General features: G+C 36.6%; 1 long non-coding RNA gene across 1 annotated transcript in view; it reads left to right on the top strand.

Moving 5' to 3' along the window:
* Positions 1-186: 186 nt before the first annotated feature.
* Positions 187-22,870, top strand: part of LOC117201771 (uncharacterized) — a 37,548-nt gene continuing 14,864 nt past the window's right edge. The window contains exons 1-2 of the long non-coding RNA XR_004483863.2: positions 187-342; positions 16,113-16,250. This is a non-coding gene — a long non-coding RNA (uncharacterized LOC117201771). The remainder of the gene's footprint in view (positions 343-16,112; positions 16,251-22,870) is intronic.

Here is a 22,870-nt window from a genome sequence, read left to right as displayed (position 1 = left end):
GAGTTAAAGCCAATTCTGTTTCTGACAGTCCAAGACCAAAGCCAACAGTTTTGGTTTTTCACTTCAAGATTTAGACATCATTTGTTGTATATTCTAGATCCTGGACATAAGGAGGCGCTGCCAGGCCATAGATGAAGGCTCAGAGTTAATTTCTGCTTTTAACTTCCAAAACTCACTAGGATCTGCTATAGCCCTGAAGAGAAAAGAAAAGAACTTTTCTCAGCAGACACATTCGGCATTTATAGATTTTGAAGCTGCTGTGAATTTATCTAACTACAGAGGATTTGTAAAAAAACTCATCCAATTCAAGAGGACCTGCAGAAACTTTCTTTGGGCCACAGGGTGAGTAATATGCAAAGCTAGAATAAAAATATTTAATAATAACAATAATAATAAACCTATCAGTTTTCTCCATCATAGCCATCTTTTGCAATCAAGATAATTTTTAAGATTAGTTACCATATTTTATATAAATCTGAACACCCTTAAAATTTTAAAGATACTTATTTTTAGTTACACATTCAGTATACTTTCTTAAGCAATGGTAGACAGTATCTTGGGCCACCAATGTCAAAAAACATGCAACGAATAAGAATTTAGTCAAAACAGCTTCAGTGGGATTCCCCCTCTACCTCTAGATATATATTCTCTCTCCTCCAAACAAAAGTGAGAGTTTATTTTATTTGTTTCTGACTAAATCCAGTAAACCAAGTTTATATGTTAAAATATCAGATAATCTCTTCATTGCATTTGTGGGGACTCTTCTTCTTTTCAAAGTGTCTACAGATGAAAGAACATGTTCATTTCTCAAACTTTTCTGTTTTCATTTTTCCTGATCTTACAAAAATAATACAAATGTACAAAGAATATATAAAATATAAATATTCTAAAACTAAAGGTTAATTTTAAGCTTTGATGGTGAAATGGAAGGAAAAAAGCCATTTTCCTAGAAGAGATCAAAGTGGTTAAATCAACCCTGGAAAATTCAGAGACTGTCCCCAAAGTAAGTGAAATAGATGAAATCAGGTCATCCCAATAGGAATGCAATGGCAGTAAATCAAGATAGTAGGGAACTTAGCCTGTAACTTATAATCTTACAAAACTAAACTTTTAGACACAGCATAATTTTTGCAGGGCATAAGGCTTCATATTAGAAAGTTGCAGAATAATATAGAGCAAAATATGGGTACAAGTTCAGAGGGAAAAAGGAAGGAATGATCAGTTTCTTCTGTAGTGAGAGAAATTAACTTACACGTCTATGCTTTATCTTTAGTTGGCTTAAGGAACTAGAGGCAAAATGTGTGCATAATATACAATTTTCTTGTAAAGTACATTGTGTAAAATGCAGAAGACATTTCAAGTTGATGAAAATGAAAATAAGGTATTTAAGAAAATGTTAATAAATGTAATACACTAAGAAGTAAACTTTTAAAGTATAGGTGATCAAACCCCCAGAAAAATAATTTCTTAGAAAACAGTTAAATGGGGGCAGGAGAAACACCATTAAATTTAAAATTTGAGAAAGCCTTGGACAATTTTTAATGTTGATTATTAAATCTCTTCTTCTGCTTTCTTATTGTAGAAACTTAGCTGGTTTCATATTGCTACCTACTAAACTTATCCAAATCACAAAATTACTAAACTAATTGCTAATCAGTTACTTATCAAAAGGTTTTTTTCTTTGTTTTTACACTATGTATTGATAAACATGAATGAATTTTTGGACAAATTCAAGCTCTATTTAGATGCATAAAACACAGCCTACTCCTTTGAGAGTCAACCTTGGAAATCCTGATTTTGCTTGGATAAATCCCTTAACAAACCTGTAAAATAGAAAGTTGGACCTCAGCTTACACAGGACTTAATCCCAGACAGAGTTTTAGATTTCTGCAGTCCCTATGTGGGCAATTTAATTAAAGAGTAGGTTCTTTAAAATTATCTTCTATATCAATCTTTGCCAGAAATTTTTCTCTACATCTTGAGAACATACAAGGTTCTAGTACCATTATAAAACAAACAAACAAAAATTCTATTTACTGAATGCTGGAGTTTGAAAAATTAGCATTAGTCTTCTTTTTTCTTTACAGTTTGAAAAATATTAACTCCTTGTGAGTGGGTAAATTTATACACTAATATATCAGGTTATAAATATGTCCTCATAATTGTTACAAACAAAATGATAATCATACCAGAAGATTATTTTATTTATTTATAAAATTGTCAAGTAACTTTTCAGATTCTTTTTTCAAAGAAATCAAAGGGGAGAAATATTGAGGAAATATAAATGCAAATTGCACTATAACCAGTGAGGTAAGCTGACGAGTTGTTCACAGTTCGAAATGTTGACCTGTTCAATCATAATTAATTGTAAAGTCATTTTCCTTCAACTAGGACATTTTCAAAACAAAACTAAATACAGTCCTGTTACTCAACTCAAAAACATTAAATGAGAAAATGCAGAATGTGTTCAAAATTTTTAAATAGCTCCATCAGTTTTGTAGAGTATATAAATAAAAGTTAAATATAAATGTATTTCAGGAATAAATAAAAGCTACATAGACAATTACACCAAAAAGGAAATGGAAAGATATTGATACCTTTATCTCACCAAGCCTATTATAACTGACCATTTCTGAATTAATGGAGAACTGATTTTATGGATTAAATATTTTTAGCTTGTAATATCATGCTAAACTATTCAGATGACATCAGATTTCTAATAGGAAATACTAGATTCTTAAGAAAATAAGCAAGATATTTAGGAAGAAAATATAGAATTTCAGATTCTTTAATTTGTTTCTAATCCATTACATATGTATGGGAAAAACTGTTGAATTCATAAATTTCATGTCATCTTCATGCTGGTCTGATGTAAAGTTAACGTGGTGCAGGATATAAAAATTGATATTAAGAAAATGAATACATGTGCACAAGTTATATGATACTTACTCTGTAACATTGTTATTACAACCAAGTGTGTTATTGATTCTACAAAAGAAAATTAAATCACTGAATAAGTACATTGAAAGTTTAGCAATCGAGTAAATGTTTCATTTTGAAAATATTTCAAATGTGAAACTTCTGCGTGTCATATTTATAACTACATATTGAAAATTGCCTTCTTATAATACTTAATTCCTGCCTACCTTGGATAAGCTACAGGTTTTAAGAAATATAATGAGACTATTGTCAGCAGGAAATTCGGAAGTAACAAACTCACTTGCCTAATATAACACTCCTACAAGCCGTTAATAGTATCAATGATTAATTTTCCCTTAGCCACTGAATCAAAATGTTTGATTAATGGTTCACCTTGCAAATCAAAAGTAAATATCTAAATAGCATTACATTTATATCAGTTCTCTTATTTTGTAACCAATAACCGTATACTGTGAATTCATTTTCTCTAATATAATAAAATGCCTGTCTTATTTATAATATTTGTCAGCTGGGGGTAATTTTTTAAATAACATCTGTATCTTTACCCTGTTAATTGAGTGAATTAAATTATGCAACACAAACAACATTAAATTTGTCCAGGAACTAGTTAATGCTGAATGGAAACTGTTTATATTCTAAAGCATTACGAGATCTTAGTACCCAGGATTTCAGTCTATCACTTGAAGAATTTCTGTAGTCTTTTTGGAATAAAACTAATAAAATTAGTCCCTTCGCATCTGAAAATTATTTACAGCCACTGCTCTCGCTAATGTTTGACAGAATTAGAAAAATAAAAATAAAAAACCATTAATCAAAAAATACAGCCTAATCAATAATGCAGCAAAAGTATATGCTTATGAAATTTGTGCCCTTTGTATGTTTCTTGGGGAGAGAGGGGATTGGTTTTCTCTGTATCTAACACCGGTTTTTTATCTGACTTATTATATGCACCTTTCTGTGTGTATTTATAGTATATAAAACTGCTCACATGAATAGATAATAATTCTCTCTGCCTTTAAGTTGTAGAAAGCTGAAAGTATTTTACTAGCATTATCTCCTGAATCCTGTCTACCCCCTTGGGAATATAGATGATAAAGAAGACTCTTTCAGCAATGATACTAGTGTTCTTTTTTTTTTCGAAAGCATAACTTGCGAGAGCTGGGTCTTCACTTGATATTTGAAGATAAACAATATTTGATTTATATTCGCTGCCGACTTTTGAGAGGGAACATCAAGAGTAAGGGCTCTGGAGCCAGACTCCCTGGGTCTAGACCCTGGCTTTAGCACTTACTAGCTGGATGAATTTAGAGAAATCACTTCATTTTTCTATAGCTCAGTTGTCCTTATGTGAGGAATGAATGACAGGGGAATGAATGATAATAATTATATCTGCTTTGTTGAATCATTGAGGGAACAAATGAGTTTAAGCTGTGAACAGCTTAAGACAGGCAGTGACTTGCATTTTAAATGATTACATGCTTTTCGGGAACTTGTGTGTATTCACATCAGAGTGGTAGTTTTATTTTCCCAATTTTGCAAAGACCAGCTATCAAGCTCTACCTTTGTTATCGTTTATCTTTAATACCTTATCGTTGCCGACGACAGTAACTGGGAACTCCGACTTTTATTTCAGATCTTTTTCCTTTGCAACGAATTCATCTGTTTAATAAGTCTTACTGTGAAAAACATTAGTAAGTAGTAATTCACTTGTGCTTTCTTTTTAAACATCTTTATTGGAGTATAATTCCTTTACAATGTTGTGTTAGTTTCTGCTGTATAACAAAGTGAATCAGCTATATGCATACGTATATCCCCATATTCCCTCCTTCTTGCGTCTCCCTCCCACCCTCCTTATCCCACCCCTGTAGGTGGTCGCAAAGCACGGAGCTGATCTCCCTGTGCCATGCAGCTGTTTCCCACTAGCTATCTATTTTACATTTGGTAGTGTATATATGTCCATGCCACTCTCTCACTTCGTCCCAGCTTACCCTTCCCCCTCCCCATGTCCTCAAGTCCATTCTCTACATTTCTGTCTTTATTCCTGTCCTACCCCTAGTTTAATCAGAATCCTTTTTTTTTTTTAGATTCCATATATATGTGTTAGGATACAGTATTTGTTTTTCTCTTTCTGACCTTCTCCACTTTGTATGACAGACTCTAGGTCCATACACCTCACTACAAATAACTCAATTTCGTTTCTTTTTATGGCTGAGTAATATTCCATCATATATATGTGCCACATCTTCTTTCTCCATGCATTTGTTGATGGACACTTAGGTTGCTTCCATGTCCTGGCTATTGTAAATAGTGCTGCAATGAACATTGTGGTACATGACTCGTTTTGAATTATGGTTTTCTCAGGGTATATGCAATTGTTGGGTCATATGGTAGCTCTATTTTTAGTTTTTTAAGGAGCCTCCATACTGTTCTCCATAGTGGCTGCATCAATTTACATTCCCACCACGAGAGCAAGAGGGTTTCCTTTTCTCCACACCCTCTCCAGCATTTATTGTTTGTAGATTTTTTGATGATGGCCATTCTGACTGGTGTGAGTTGATACCTCATTGTAGTTTTGATTTGCATTTCTCTAATGATTAGTGATGTTGAGCATTCTTTCACGTGTTTGTTGGCAATCTGTAGATCTTCTTTGGAGAAATGTCTATTTAGGTCTTCTGCCCATGTTTGGATTGGGTTGTTTGTTTCTTTGATATTGAGCTGAATGAGCTGCTTGAGGAGACAAAATACCTGTATGCAGAAAACTATAAGACACCGCTGAAAGAAATTAAAGATGATACAAACAGATGGGGAGAGATATACCATGTCCTTGGATTGGAAGAATCAACATTGTGAAAATGATTATACTACCCAAAGCAATCTACAGATTCAATGCAATCCCTATCAAACTACCAATGGCATTTTTCACAGAGCTAGAATAAAAAATTGCACAATTTGTATGGAAACACAAAAGACCCTGAATAGCCAAAGCTATCTTGAGAAAGAAAAATGGAGCTGGAAGAATCAGGCTCCCGGACTTCAGACTCTACCACAAAGCTACAGTAATCAAGACAATATGGTACTGGCACAAAAACAGAAAGATAGATCAATGGAACAGGATAGAAATCCCAGAATAAACCCACATATGCACATATGGTCACCTTACCTTTGATAAAGGAGGCAAGAGTATACAATGGAGAAAAGACAGCCTATTCAATAAGTGGTGCTGGGAAAACTGCACAGCGACATGTAAAAGAGCGAAATTAGAACACTTCCTAACACCATACACAAAAATAAACTCAAAATGGATTAAAGACCTAAATGTAAGGCCAGACTCTATAAAACTCTTAGAGGAAAACATAGGCAGAACACTCTATGACATAAATCACAGCAAGATCCTTTTTGACCCACCTCCTAGAGAAATGGAAATAAAAACAAAAATAAACAAATGGGACCTAATGAAACTTAAAAGCTTTTGCACAGCAAAGGAAACCATCCAAAAGACAACCCTCAGAATGGGAGAAAACATTCACTTCTGTTTTTGCCTTTACATGTCTATCAGCTGGATTGGAGATAAGATGACTATCAATTTGTGATAAAAAATAAAGATGCCTGATCCTAACATCTCATTAACAAATGTGGTTATTGTTAAGGAGTGTAAATTTTTATGTTATCTTATTCACATTTTATGAAAAATTCCAGTTTAGGATTAGAGTTTTTCAAGGCATGAGATATCTGCCAGTAAATGGTCAAAATGGAAAAGTATAGTCCCTTGTCAAATAATATGCCAAAATAATATTTATTTGAAAAGTATCACACGGGAATAAAAGGTTAATTCATTAATTCACTCAAGAAATATTATTGGTTATCTATTATTTGCTAGAATAAACTAGAATTCAAAGCAGTTTCTATAGGAGTGGTGAAAATTTATTACAGTATTTAGGAACAATTTCGTGAATCCAAATTAAACCTTTTCTTTCTCACCAAGGAGTCAATCTTCAAGTCTATGAAAATAATGTTCTATTTGTTTTCAACCCTTATAAAGTTGTCACAGGGCTATAAAAACAGCTATGGCTCCCTGCACCAAAAAGTCAGTCTCGGACTTCCCTGGTGGTGCAGTGGTTAAGAATCATGCCTGCCAATACAGGGGACAGAGGTTCAAGCCCTGTTCCGGGAAGATCTCATATGCCGCGGAGCAACTAAGCCCATGTGCCACAACTACTGGGCTTGCACTCTAGAGCCCACGAGCCACAACTAATGAGCCCGTGTGCTGCAACTACTGAAGCCCATGCACCTAGAGCCTGTGCTCCACAACAAGGAAAGCCACCACAATGAGAAGCCTGTGCACCGCAATGAAGAGTAGCCCCGGCTCGCCGCAACTGGAGAAAGCCTGCGCACAGCAACAAAGACCCAACGCAGCCAAAAAAAACCATCAGCCTTACAATCTTGCTACGGAAGTCAAGAATAGGAATGGATACATAGGGTTCAGTAAGAGGTCCCTGGTCAACTTCACAGTCTGAATCATCTAGCTGCTCATGTTGTCTTTTGTTTTGTTTTTTAACATCTTTATTGGAGCATAATCGCTTTACAATGGTGTGTTAGTTTCTGCTTTATAACAAAGTGAATCAGCTATACATGTACATATATCCCCATTTCTCCTCCCTCTTGCGTCTCCCTCCCACCCTCCCTATCCCACCCCTCTAGGTGGTCACAAAGCACTGAGCTGATCTCCCTGTGCTATGCAGCTGCTTCCCACTAGCTATCTGTTTTACGTTTGGTAGTGTATATAAGTCCATTCCACTCTCTCACTTCGTCCCAGCTTACCCTTCCCCCTCCCCTTGTCCTCAAGTCCATTCTCTACATCTGCATCTTTATTCCTGTCCTGCCCCTAGGTTCTTCATAACTTTTTTTTTTTTAGATTTCATATATGTGTGTTAGCATATGGTATTTGTTTTTCTCTTTCTGACTTACTTCACTCTGTATGACAGACTGTAGGTAATTGAAGTATAGTTGATTTATATCATTATATTAATTTCAAGTGTACAGCATAGTGATTCATTAGTTTTATAAATTATACTCCACTTTAAGTTACCACAAAATAATGGCTATATTTCCCTGTGCTCTACAATATATCCTTGTCATTTATTTTATACATAGTATTAATAGTTTATATCTCTTAATCCCATACCACTAATTTGCCCCTCCCCCCTTTTCTCTCCCCACTAGTAACCACTAGTTTGTTCTCTATAGCTGTGGTTCTGTTTCTGTTTCATTATGTATATTCGTTTATGTTATTTTTTAGATTCCACATAATGTGATAACATAGAGTATTTGTCTTTCTCTGTCTGACTTATTTCACTAAGCATAATACCCTCTAGGTCCATCCATGTTGTTGCAAATGACAGAAATTATTCTTTTTTATGGCTGAGTAATAGTCCATTGTATATATTTACCATATAACTGCTCATGTTTTTAATGTCTTCTGCTATTTCAGTGAAACAGAATAGATCATTGCAGTCTACTCCTTCCCCCCTGCCCCGCAAGGAAATACACAGGGAAAAGGGATGTCTTACAAATCTGTAATTGCAATGCAAAATTCCACCAAGTTTCTTTAAGAATCACAGGGCATTCCCTGTCTTCCTGAACTAAATAAAGCCTGCCTTGGGAAGAAATTGAATACCAGGATTCTGCTTCTACATTGCTCAGTTACCCAGGCAACTGAAGCTTTTGCAGCCAAGTCTGATGAGTCCCTCAAAAGCAGTCTTCTTAGCCAGCATGAAAACAGTTCTTTTGAGTCATACTATTAATTCCTCTATACAAGCAGAGGTCTGGTTAATGTTCTAGAGACTGAGAAGAGAAACAAAGACCCTCTTTATTCCAGAAAAAAAAGAGATTTAAAAAAACTTCACCAATATATTTTATACCTGAGTAATTGTCAAACTCTTGGGACAAAAAATTTTGAGGACTTCCATTGCTGGTTAAAATAATATTTATTACAGTATTATTTAAATAAGCATAAATACAAAATTAGGTTATATATTTTAGCTTATATACAGCTTTAGAAACAAACACATCTAAAATTTTAGTGCCAACAAAAACCCAAATCTCTGGCATTCATTTAATGTGATAAATCATGTTTTGCTACAAATAAATCCACTGCCTATGTGAATATAGTTCTGATGTTATGGTGGAGAATATTTTTTAAGATCAGCATCCCCAAATTACTATGTGCTGTGTAATGAATCCACACGCCCATCTACCCTCTAGATAAACTGTTATCAAACCCTAGAGTTCTGCAGTCAGGCTCCCTAGGTTCAAATCCCAGGGCTGCCACTTCCTGAGTTCTGAATGCGGGACCACTGGCAAGTTGCTTAACATCTCGGTGTTTCAGTTTCATAGGGCTGTGGTGAGGCTTACTAGAGTTGATAAATGCAAAGTGCCTCGTGTATAGTAAACACTCAATTCATATTATTATCTTTCATTAACTCAAGCTCCACATAGTAAGCCTGCAAGAACTCAAGCCTCAGTCCAACAGACACACCAGACTATGAGGAACGGAATTTCTACTTCCTCAGGAAAACAGGAACTGAATTCAAACGAGGCTTTTTGCATAAAGTTGGGGCCAGCTTTGTACACAGAAAACTGAAGGTTACAGTTACCACTGGAAACAAGCTGCTCTCTTGGAAAACGGACAAAGACACACCTACCACCAGGTCCTGCTCATTGGCTCCTGGGACTGGGACTGTAATTTCCCCAACATGCAAACCCTAGGAGTAAAACTGCTTCTCAGCTGAGGTCACCTGCATCATCATTTTCTCCTTTCTACCAAATTTTTACCATCCACATATAAGTATCACTTAATATTATATATATATATATATATATATATATATATATATATATGTTTTTCCATCTTTATTAAGATACAATTGACATGTAACATTGTGTAAGTTTAGGGTGTACAATGTTATGATTTGATCCACTTATATATTGCAAAATGATTAAAACATAGCTAACACCTCCCACACATCACATAGTTATCATTGCTTTTTGTGGTGAGAAATTTAAGATCTACTCTCTTAGCAACTTTCAAGTATATAGTAGCTATAATTACCACGTTGTAAAATAGATCACCAGAACTTGTATATCTTATAACTGGAAGTTTGTATCCTTTGACAAACATCTCCCCATTTCCCCTTGCCCCTTCCCTGCCACCCCCCAACCTCAGGCAGTCACCAATCTGTTCTGTTTCTTTGAGTTTGGTGTTTTTAGAGTCCACATACAAGTGCTTTCATACAGTGTTTGTCTTTCTCCATCTGACTTATTTCACTTAGCACAATGCCTTCAAGGTCCATCCATGTTGTCACAAATGGCAGAATTTCCTTCTTTTTATGGCTGAATAATATTTCATTGTATGTGTGTGTGATACCACATTTTCTTTATTCCTGTATCAATGGATGCTTAGGTCATTTCTATGCCTTGGCTATTATAAATAATACTGCAATGAACATGGCTGTGCAGAAATCTCTTCAAGATAGTGGTTTTGTTTCCTTTGGATATATACCAAGAAGTGGAATTGCTGGATCATATGGTAGTTCTATTTTTAATCTTTTGAGGAACTTCCATACTTTTTTCCATAGTCGCTGCAACAATTTACATTCGCACCAACAGCCCACAAGAGTTCCCTTTTCTCCACATCATCTCCAAGACTTATCATCTCCTGTCATTTTGGTGACAACCATTTTAACAGGTGTGAGATGATATCTCATTGTGGTTTTGATTTTCATTCTCCTGATGATTAGTGATGCTGAGCACTTTTTCACGTACCCGTTGGCCATTTGTGTATCTTCTTTGGAAAAATATCTGTTCAGATCCTCTGCTCATTTCTTTTTCATTGGATTGTTTAGGATTTTTTGTTATCAAGTTGTATGAGTTCTTTATATATTTTGGATATCAACCCCTTATCAGATAGATGATTTGAAAATATTTTCTCTCATTTCATAAGTTACGATTTCATTTTGTTGATTGTTTCTTTTGCTGTGTGAAAGTTTTTAAGATTCACACATTCCCACCTATTTATTTTTGCTTTTGTTGCTTGTGTTTTGGAGATCATATCCAAAAAATCATTGCCAAGACCAACATCAAGGAACTTTTTCTTTACATTCTCTTCCAGGAGTTTTATGGCTTTGAGACTTATGTTTAAGTCTTTAATCCATTTCAAGTTAATTTTTATAAGTGGTATAAGATAGGAGTCCAATTTCATTTTTCTACATGTGATTGTCCCGTTCTTCCAACACCATTTATTGAAGAGCCTATCATTTCTCCATTGAATATTCTTAGCTCCCTTGTAAATATCAGTCAACCATATATGTGAGGCTTTGTTTCTGGACTCTTGATTCTGTTCCATTGGTTTAGGTGTCTATTTTTTTTCCAGAACCAACTGTTTTGATTACTGTAGCTTAGTAGAATATTTTGAAATTAGGACGTGTGCTGCCTCCAGTTTTGTCCTTCTTTTTCAGGATTGCTTTGGTTACCATGAGGCTTACATAAAACATCTTAGGAATGTAACAGTCTATTTTATGGTGATAACCATTTAACTTTGATCAGTTACAAAAATCTACCCTTTCACTCTCCCCACTTTTATGTTTTTAATGTCACCATTTACATCTTTTTATACTGTGTATCCACTAACAAATTATTGTAGCTATGGCAATTTTTAATACTTTTGTCCTTTAATCTTTATGCTAGAGTTAAGTAGTTAACACATCACCATTTTACAGTAAAAGGGTATTCTGAATCTGACATTATGCTGACCTTTACTAGTGTGTTGTACATATATGTTTTTATGTTTTCATGTTACTTTTACTATCTTTTCATTTCAGCTTGAAGAATTTTCTTCCAGCATTTTTTGGTAAGGCAGGTTTAATGTTGAAGAATCCCCTCAGCTTTTGTTTATTAGCAAAGTCTTTATCTCACCTTCACTTTTAAAGGACAACTTTGCTGGGTAAAGTATTCTTGGTAGGCATGTGTATTTTTTTTTTTTTCAGTACGTTGAATTTATCATCCCATTCTCTCCTGGCTTGCGAGGTCTCTATTGAGAAATCCACTGATAACCTTATGAGGATTCCTTTGTATGAGAAAATTTTTTTTTCTCTTGCTGCTTTTAAAATTCTCTCTGTTTTTGATTCAAGACAGTTTTATAATTATGTGTCTTGGAGAAGATGATTTTGGATTGAAATTTTGGAGTGACCTATTAGCTTCATGAATTTGGATGTCCAAATCTCTCCCCAGATTTAGGACATTCTCAGACATTTTTTCTCTAAATAAGCTTTCTACCCCTTTCTCCCTCTCTTCTCCTTCTAGGACACCAATGATGATTAACCAGAAGTAAATAGATTCTTACAGGATAGAAATTCAACTTCAAATCCTCTCAGTCCATAAATTGGATTGAAATGATCCAGCATTGCTAGTGCCCCCTAGATGCTTAGAAGAGGCAAAATGATATCTTCTCTGTAGGAAGATAAGATTAGCCTAGCCTCAAATTATTTATACAAAGAATTTTACTATGCAATATGCAGCACACAATCAAAAATAAGCAGACAAAAAAGAAGACAATATGACATGAACAAAAAAACAGCAGGAAAAAAATCAGACAATATAAATAGATCAACAGGGACTCCAATTATTAGGTTTCCAGACACAGACTTTAAAATGAATATGTTAAAGACATTTAAAGAAATAAAAGGCATGAAAAATTCAGCAGAAAACTAAGAAAAATATGTATGCACATAAATTAAAAAATGTATATTCAAGAGTTAGAAAGTAAAATAATTGAAATAGATGGGTATAACTGCTGTTTAAATATATCTGAAAAAAAGAAGCAGTAGACTAGCACATAAGTCAGAAGAAAATATTCAGAATAAAGCACAGAAAGATAAAAAGATGGAAAATACATAATTGGATAAGAGGTATATCGGATGCAGTGAGAAAGTTTAACATATGATTACTCGGAGAAGAAAAGGAGAGGAAGAAGGAACAGAAGCAATATTTGATGAGATAATGGCTGATGAAAACCTGCAAATGAAATGAACTCCAAGCAGAAAAAAATAAAAAGAAAGCCACACTAAGTACATTATAATAAAGCTGATGAAAACCAAAGGCAATGAGAATAGGTCACTGAGGAAGTTTTGAGAATGAAAGGAAAAGGAAGGGAAAGACAAAAAAGAAAAGATTGTCTTCAAAAAGGTTGGACAACCAGCTGATATTTCTATAAAAATAACAGAAGACAAAAGGATACTATATTTACCTTCTAAAAGAACATGACTGCTGACCAAGAATTTTACACCTGCTATAAAGACTTATTATGAGGCTATAGCAATTAAAACTGTGGTATCTATCCAAGGATACACAAATGACCAATGTAATAGAACAGTCATGAAACAGAACTATGCATATATGGATGCTGGATTTGTGACAAAGGTGACACTGTAGAGCAGTAAAGTATCTTTTCAATAGATGGTACGGGGTCAATTAATTAGGCATATAGAAAAAGATAAAACTTAGCCCCAGCCTCACACTCTATGCGTATATAAATTCCAGGAGAACTGTGTATCTAAATGTGAATTGTCAAACAAAGTTTTTTGAAAATACCATAGAAGAGTCTTTGTGCTCTTAAGGTAGAAAAGCTACTTGAACAGCACACAGTAAACACCGACTGTGTAAAAGGGTAAAAACCTGATAAACTGAATGGCATTAAAATGAAGAATTCCTGTTTATCAAAGGACATGAACTATTAAGAAAGTGAAAAGGTAAGCACCAAGTGGGAAAAGATACTTTTAACACACACAATTAGAATGACCATAGTTGTTGACTCTAAAATGGTCACATCTGTTGCCCCCTCCTTGTGTCCCAGCCATTACACTCGCATTCTAGCCAGCCAGAAAGAAGGGGGACAAATTTGCACACACGACTTCTCCATATATTCCACTTTTCAAAACTTATCACAAGGCCACATTGATCTTCAAGGAACACTGGGAATGTAGTCTTTATTCTGAGTATCTACGTGCCCAGCTAATATTCAGGGTCCTATTAATGAGGAGAAGAAGGAGAATGGATACTCTGCTATGTTCTTGATTAGAAAGATTCCTTCCAGTGAATTTAACAGTGATAAAGTCTGGGTAATTGACATGAATTTCCTAAGGCTCTGAAAAGTTTAAGTTCTTTTTCACATTCTCAATTTTCTCTATGTTCCTTTATCAGATGCAAGGGCATTATAAACAATCTTGGGAAAACATATTTTTCACAACTGATAATTGTTGTATCATTGATGCAGATTATAAACCAGTTGTTGCAAACGTACTGAGTCTGACAGATACTGATTTCTAGTTTGGGACATGCTCCTAAAAGAAGAAAATTGATGCTTAGATTATAATCTGCTTCAGCAGTCAGATTAGATTTCTTGAACTGGTGTGTTTCATCTTTGGGTGTTTATCTCAAGAGCATGGAAATGGACCTGCATATTGGATGTCCTGAGAGCCTTCTGGTACTATAATAAAACCAAATATATGAGGGATAATGTTAGGAGTTCACAGGAATACTGTCTCTCGGTAGTCAAAGCAAAACCCTTAACCCCAAACATAAAATTCATGGAAATTTTTCTCAGAAACAAATACAAAGCTTCCTTTCATGAGATTATAAAACCAAAGTTCAAGACAAGTTCAAACATCTAATAAAATATATTTTAAAAACACATCATTTTGCTTACTTATGCCATGCTAAATATCAACTTGCAATATTTAAAATGACAAAGAAGGAGAAATTAAGGCAAACTAAATACTTGGAAAGCAAATAGAAATTGCATCAATTTTAAGAATGACATCCTTTTGATCTTTAAATACATATAATTTGTGAATATATGTTATGTAACAGTCAATCAGGTTGTATACTCATTGGTAGGCTAGGGTGTCTAAATGCCTGGGTTCACTTCCTGGCTCTGCAACTTAACACTTGGTTGGGGCAAATTACTTACCTCTCTGTTTTTTAGTTTTCGCAACTAAAAGTAGGAAATAAAGGAATAGGTAACAAGAATATTAATTTCAAGTGATTATTTGGAGAATTCAGTGACTCAGAACTAGTCTTATAAAGTGCTTGAAACAGTAATGATTAATGTTAGATATTATTATTACACAAATTCAAAGACTGATACCCAGGCCATATCTAAGACCAATTAAATCAGAATCTTTAAGGGTGAGGCCCAGGCACAAAATCTCCCCAAGTAACTCCAAGGATTGGAGGATTGTGTAGCCAAGGATTGTGGGGCTATGACCATGTATTATAATTTAGGCCTTCAGTTGGAAGGTTATATACTAATATGTTAGCAATCTTATTTCTAACTGCTAGAATTCCTAGGATTTTTATTTTCTTTTTATGTGTATGTATGGGGGGGGGTGCCTTTCTGTGGTTTCAATCTTTTTGTATTACATATATTACCACTTTATTAAAAATATTATTTTTAAAATATGCTTATATGTAATATATAAGTACATGCACTTACATATCTATATATAAGTATATATGTGTAATATATAGCACATGCACTTATATATCTGTATATATGTGTATAAACACACTTATAGTTTATGTGCTAGATGCCAACACAACATCCTTCCTCTCAAGAACTGTGCAACATTGAAATTGTAAAATAAGGCCCATGTCATAAACGCCAGAAATGAGATTCAGGTAAAGCACTACAGGAGTTCAGAGAGAAACAGCACTTCAAGCCAGGGGGAATCGGTATCAGCTTTGTGCAGCTTCTGGGTGAAAGGAAGCCCAGTCATTCTAGTCACAGAGACAACGTGAGCAGATAAGTGCACAGAGGTAAGAAAGAGAAGTTGAGGATAAGGGAAAAGCAGATAATTCAGTTTGACTGACAAAAGAGGTGATAAAAGGGCTGTGATTAAAAAAAAAAAAAAGGGCTGAAAAGAAGAGATGAAGAGAGTTCACCTGAACTTTAAATTAGAAGTTGAGGCTTTTCCTGTAGACGATGAGAACAACTTTTTTCTTTTTTTAATTTTTATTTTATATTGGAGGATAGCTGATTTACAATGTTGTGTTAGTTTCAAGTGTACAGCAAAATAATTCAGTTATACATATACATATATATATCCATTCTTTTCCAGATTCTTTTTAGGACGGGAACAATTTGAAGGATTCTGAGGCTGGAAATGGCATGATCAACTCTGTTCTTTGTAAAGATAATTCTGGAAACTTTGTGCAGGATGAACAAAAAGAAGACATGAACATCTGCGAGAACAGAGGTATGACAGAGAGTAGAGTGTCCTCATGCCACCTTTTAATTGTCTCCTTGCCTACTGAATACCCAACCCTTGGTCTCTCTCCTTGCCATTATTTTTTTTTTAATTTGACACCTGTTCACCATCTTCTAATCTTGCCATCATCCTAGCAAATTCCACCATGCAAGTGGATTACCCATCCTGTAGCCCATGCTCCAATTCCTTGATTCCAAATAACCTTCACCTGCATTTTATAGCAGCCACTCACTCTTACAATCCACCCTTTTCACCAGGAACCATTCCACCTCTGCAATCTGAAACTTCAACTGCCCACTCTTAGATATTTATTTCTTGTTCCCTATTCACCCTGATCTTGCTTTTTAATGTAAATTAAGCCATCCCTTCTGGTCCTCCCTAGCTCTTCTCTACTTCAGAGCAGCTGTGCAAATTTTCACAACTCTCCTTCAGCCTGGCCTCATGGCTATATTTTCTCAATAGAAGAACCCTGACTTCTGAATGAAATAGAGACCACCATAGAGGGAGTCCCTCAACTTACTGTCCCTCAGCTACCAATTCACCTGACTTTTTATCTTCTTCTCTTTTCTACCTCAAGATGTTTTTCCTCCTAAACAAATGGATACTCTTATTCCCATTTTACATTCTAGGAAAACTGAGCTGAAGTCACATACTCAAGGTCACCACAACCAATCTGTTGAGAAGCTCTTATAGGGAGTTAGGTCTTTCTGGTACCAATCCTCAGCCAGGGATATGGGAAACAAGGAGCAATGAAATAAAGACCCTACTCTGCTGGTTCTGCTAAGATTATGGAAACAACATAAATACAGCACACAAGTTCTCATTACGTGATAGCTTGTATTATAGGAGTGCCTTGGTGGCTTGGAGGTTGGTGATGTTACTGACAAAGTTAAGGAGGTCAAGAAGAAGAGATGATTTGGCATATGGATAATGAAGTTTGCTTTTAACACGTTGAGTTTGAGGCTGATAAGACCTCTAGCTAGGAAATGTTCAACAGACAATTAAGTACAGAGCTCTAGTGCTAAGGAAAATAATGAAGTGTGGAGATAAGATTTGGAGCCATTCATGGGGTGGAAACCATGACACAATCAAGTGAAAACATGAACTAAAAGAAGGAAAGAAGGCAGAGGATAGGGAAGCAGTAGAAAAAGAGATGCCAGTGAAGGAGACAGAGGACAAGTCACCAGAAAGATTGGAGCAGCATCATGGAAGCCGAGGAAAGAGTTTAGCTCATCAGTAAACTGGAGGCAGCCCACTGAATTTCTCTGTAACTTTTTTCCCATACACAAAAGGTAAATAATAACTTCTGACACTGTAATGTAGATCATGCTTTGCCTTGTTGCACGCATGATACCATATGCCAATATTTTAAACTTTATCCAAGAGTACTTTGCAAACTATAAAGTTCTACTCAGATTTACTATTATCACTTATGGTAGTCCCACAAAGTTGTCTTAAGATAATTCTATGATTGTTCAGCCTCTTGCATGTATAATTCTCTAAATGGGACTAATTTCATTATGCTAATGTCTTAAGAGGAAGGAAAAAACTGTCATTGATGAATCAATACCAATTAAAAATGTGTAATCATTTGACTTGAGCTGAGCTACCGGCCACATTTGCATTAGCGTTGGAGGGTCCACTTGACACATAGTTAAAAATAATAATAATAACAAACTTTAGAAAATGAAATTACCCTACTTACTGTAGTTTTGTGTCCCTGTTGCCCTATATTCAACAATTGGCTGTAGTCACCCCTCCACAAAGTTTTCATAGCCCCAAGCTATCCCCTCTGCCTCTAAAATAATAACATTTGTATCACGCGTTTGACAAGACATTCCACTGTAGAACCTGCAGACTCAGTAGATTCAGATCATTTGCCAATTGGACAAGCCAAAGATGAGATAAAGTATTTTAAACAACTGAAGGAAGTAGGAAACCAAATCCGCACTGTGTTCGTGGAAGATCTAAGGCTAAACCACACACACACACTGAACTAAAGCTCCGTCAAAAGTTTCTATTGCATCTCCTCTAATATTGGTGAGCACACATGGTAGGCACGTAAAACTCTTACTATTATGGAAAAACATAATAAAATCGTGTTAGTATTTTGAATTGCTCGTTTCTTCCTATAATTTTCAATCACTTTCCCCCAAGTTAATGAGATTTCATTTTGTGTTTACAAAAAAAAAAAAAAAAAAGGGATTCCCCGGTGGCGCAGTGGTTGAGAGTCCGCCTGCCGATGCAGGGGACGCGGGTTCGTGCCCCGGTCCGGGAAGATCCCACATGCCGCGGAGAGGCTGGCCCGTGAGCCACGGCAGCTGAGCCTGCGCGTCCGGAGCCTGTGCTCCGCAACGGGAGAGGCCACAAGAGTGAGAGGCCCGCGTACCGCAAAAAAAAAAAAAAAAAAAAAAAAATCCAAACAAAAGTACAATTCTTCGGTAGTCACCAAGGATTAAATTGGACAGCAGAATCTCACGTTCTCCAACTCCTGAACCATTATGGAGTTAAGCTTTAGGGAGGAGATAGGAAAGGCACTTGAAATTTGGAAGGTGAAAATGACCTGGTGTCTGAGTAGAAGACGTGGAAAATAATAAGAACTTGCATTTTACGGCACTTCACTGTTTTCAAAACACTTTCACATGTATTATCTTATGTGATAACCCTCGCCCTAAATCTAAAAGGCAGGCAGGGCAGGTAGCATTACCCCTACTTTATTGATAAGGAACTCAGGTGCAGAATGGTTTCATGAATTACCCAAGGTCATGCAGTCGTCTTAAATATAAATGCGGAGACCTGAATTAGAGCTTTGGACCCAAATTCTGCTTTTCCCTGCATTACAGAAGAAGTCAAGGAGAATGAAGTATTATTTTTTTTTAAAGGCACACACATTCATGAGGGGAGGTGGAGGGCTTATAAAAAGCCCTTTCAACCAAAATGCATGAAATTTCATTTTCAGTTATGATCTCCAGGGCATACGGCTATTTTTCAAAATGCTTAGCAAATTGATCTTCTCCTTTAAAATGCAGCTGCCCTTGTATTAGTCATAGAGGTTTAATCATTTGTGAAGAATAAAATGGCCCTAGCTTCACCAAATGCCATTGTAATCACTTGGGTAAATAGTCTGGAACCATTTGTATTATTCCTTCCAGGGTAATGGGTTCAAAGTTGTAAAATCTGGAAATATTTTACCACAAGAATGCTGCTATAGGCATTTCCCATTTTGAACCTCAGATGTCCCTGCCCACACTTATATCTTGCAGGTCAAGAACTTCATTTTATAATGATACATTTAGTGAACAAACCAACTCTGAAGCTACCCACACATGGCCTCACAGACCTGGAATGGACCCCAGAGAGGTCACCTCCATCTCCCACTCCCTTCTCTTCTGATGGAGACACAACCCCTCTCCCATCAGCCCAGCTCCAATCAAGAATGTATTCTCTTCCTGGCTGTGGTTACCCTACACTCTCTGCCCTTTCCAGTGGAGAGCCTGGCATCAGTGAAATTCACCAGGCTGACCCTGTGTTGGTTGCTGGTAGGGAGAAGGTAAGAGGGTCCTTTCCTTAAAGCACTTGGGGATCATAAATGTCAAGGTGCCCACTATGAGAGATCAACAAAGTGAAAAACATCAGTGTGTCTTCACAAACACTTACCATGCATTGATAACTGCTACTTGATCTAATCCTCTCAATATTCACTGATCTTGGTATCTTATGGATAAAAAAAATGAGAGTCACAGGGAGGAAAGGGAATTAATATGTGTTAAAACTTATGACACAATGAGCCCCTTATACTTTCTCCAGCATTTTAATAGAGGTTAAGTGATGTGTCTAGAAACAAACAATTGATCAATAACCAATCCAGCATTTGAGGTATGTCCAATGCCAAAGCCCATGTGTTTTCCATTACCTGGAAGCTTTCCAAGCTTCAGTCATTCAAAACCACCTTCATGACTTTTGCTAAAATCTTATGCCATGTACTCTATTACTTTCTTAGAGCCAGTATTGTTTAGTGGTTAGAACACAGTCCTGAAATCAACCTACCTAAGTTCCGATCCTGGTGCTGCCTCCTACTAGCTTTGTGACTTTGGGCAGTGGACTTGGCTTATGCCTCTTTCCTCGTGTTTAAAATGGGGGTGAATTCCTTGTATCTAGGAATAAAGAAAAAGTATTGAATAGTTAAATTTCCTTTTTCTAATTAAAATATGTATTTAATCAATGTTTAATGCAAAATTGGTGCATACATATATCCTTATGTTGAGGAAAAAAAATTTGTAGCTGTTAATTTAATGAAAAATTTCTCTTGTGAATCCTTGAAAAAACAATAAGCAATATCTTTTAAAATGGTGTAACCAAAACAAAACACAAATATCAAATTAAAATTTCCCCTTATAAAAATAATCATAAATAAATAAGTAAAATGGGGGTGAATAATAGCACCTACTTCATTGAATTGTTTTGAGGATTAAATGAATTAACATGTTAAAACACTATACTAAGTGGTCAAAGTTAACTTGCATTATTTCAGAATTTTCTTTAAATCAGGCTTTTGCTAGTTAAGGAAATATATTAAAAAGGAGAGCTTTTATAACACAGCTGTGAACCTATAAGTTTTACGTGATAGTTCTATTTCAACAAACACTCAAATCAATACACAATATTTTTTTAAAAATGTGTTTGTTCATGTATCACCTAAAATATTTCCCATATCCTGCTTTGGGAATACAGTTCCATATCAGGCTGTCTGCTATCCATAAAGAGAATAGAGGAAGTTGAGTTTTTAAAGCTTAAAGGTAATCTTAGAGAAAGTTTTAAGCTTCCTAGATGTAGGGGAAATAAGATAAAAAATAAAATAAAAAGATAGAAGTGGAATGTAATAGACCAGATGCCAAAACCCTCTAGCAAAGGAAAGAAAACACAGTTTTTGCAAGACTTCGATTTCCATGGATCCAGCTGTCTCCTGTGGGGAGGACATCCTGAAAGAACACAAGTGGCCTTCAGAACAGACCTTAGGCCAATCTTCTGACGCTTGAGTTACAAAGAGGTCCTGTGTGAGGGAGCTACAAGGGGGACAGGAGCCCAGAAGAATTCATTGCAAGAACATAAGGGAAAAGGATGTAAGATAAAAAGCCTTTAGGCAAAGAAAACAGGGCAGAGCTGAAGGGAAATAAAGTTAGCCAAGAACAGAACTGAAACACTCGTCATGTGCCACAGATGTACAAGCAGAGAAGGACACCACAGCAAAGTAGCAAGAATTACTCAAGATGCTCAAGAATAAAACAAGAAACTCAAACATGAACCATGAGACCCTAGGATAGATGCACTGAAGGGAACCTGGAGATCATTCACCCAACGACTTCATGTCACAGAGGGAGAAAAGAAGGTCCAGGGGGAAAAGACTTATCCAAGATACTGAAGCACAGCCCAGTTCAAATCCAAGTTCATATCCAACATCAAAATGTGACAGCAAAATAGACACCCATTCTTTAATTAGAGGATAAAAGAGAATTCACTTAAATGGGGAAGAAAAATATAAGACATGACTCTTAAAGGGACAATCATTTAATGTTCTTTTTTTGAATCTCCAACATGGAATTTACAATAAGCCTTATTTACAATAAGCTCAATCTACAATTGAGCCTGTTCTCAACTGAGAACAGGCTATATAAAGGATAAAAGGTAGAATTAAGGGGGCGGAGTCAAGATGGCAGTGTGGGAAGACGCGGAGTTTGTGTCCCCCCACAACTAGGGCACCTGCCGGCCACTAGTGGGGGAACCTCGGAACCCCCAAGTGAACCAGTAAGACGTGGGGGGATTGTGGGGGGAGGAAAGGTGGAGGCCAGACAGGACCAGCACCCCTGAGGGGTGGCTGAAAAGGTGGAGGGGTTCTCAGCCCTGGAGGGACCCACGGGGGCTCAGATCAGGGGGGAGCACGCCCAGCGTTTCCCCTGCCCAGTCAGCCTGGGAAGTCTGCCTGGCTCTCTGGCTAGGTCCTATGGCCTCAGAGGACCCCTCTGGGCCACGTTGGTCCTGGGGGCGTAGAAGGGAGGCCAGGAGAACAGGAGAGGCAGGTGGGAGGGGCCCTCCGGACCTGGAGAAGCAGGAGAGAAGGGCATTTGCCCCACCCACTTGAGCCCAGGAAGCCTACCGGGCTCCCAGGTGGGATCCCCTGCCCTCTGAGACCAGAGGCACAGGCACCCTTGGCCCCTTCTGTTTTGTGGAGCCTAAGCCCCACCTCCCACACCGGCAGGGCCTTTTCCATCCCTGTGGGTCCTGAGCATAGGCCCCCCACCACCACCCAAACCCCACCGCTGCTTAAGGCCCTCCCTCCACAGCCAAGGCCTTTTCCACCTTTTTTTTCCTTTCTCCTCCTCTTTTTTACTACTGTGTTCTCTTTTACCTTCCGGTTGTTGTTTCATCTGTATTTTTATTTTTATATTCTTTCTAACATATCTGTTAGTTTCCTAGTCTAATTTTATTTTTTACTTTGTTATTGTTCTCCTTTTTTCTTGTTTTTTTTTGCCACCCCACACAGCTTGTGGGATCTTGTTTCACAAGCCAGGGGTTCGGGCTGAAGCTCCTGCAGTGGGAGCTCTGAGTCAGAA

This window comes from Orcinus orca, chromosome 1 (genome assembly GCF_937001465.1).
Source record: "Orcinus orca chromosome 1, mOrcOrc1.1, whole genome shotgun sequence".
NCBI classification, from domain to species: Eukaryota; Metazoa; Chordata; class Mammalia; order Artiodactyla; family Delphinidae; genus Orcinus; species Orcinus orca.
This window is presented reverse-complemented; position numbering and strand designations above follow the sequence as displayed.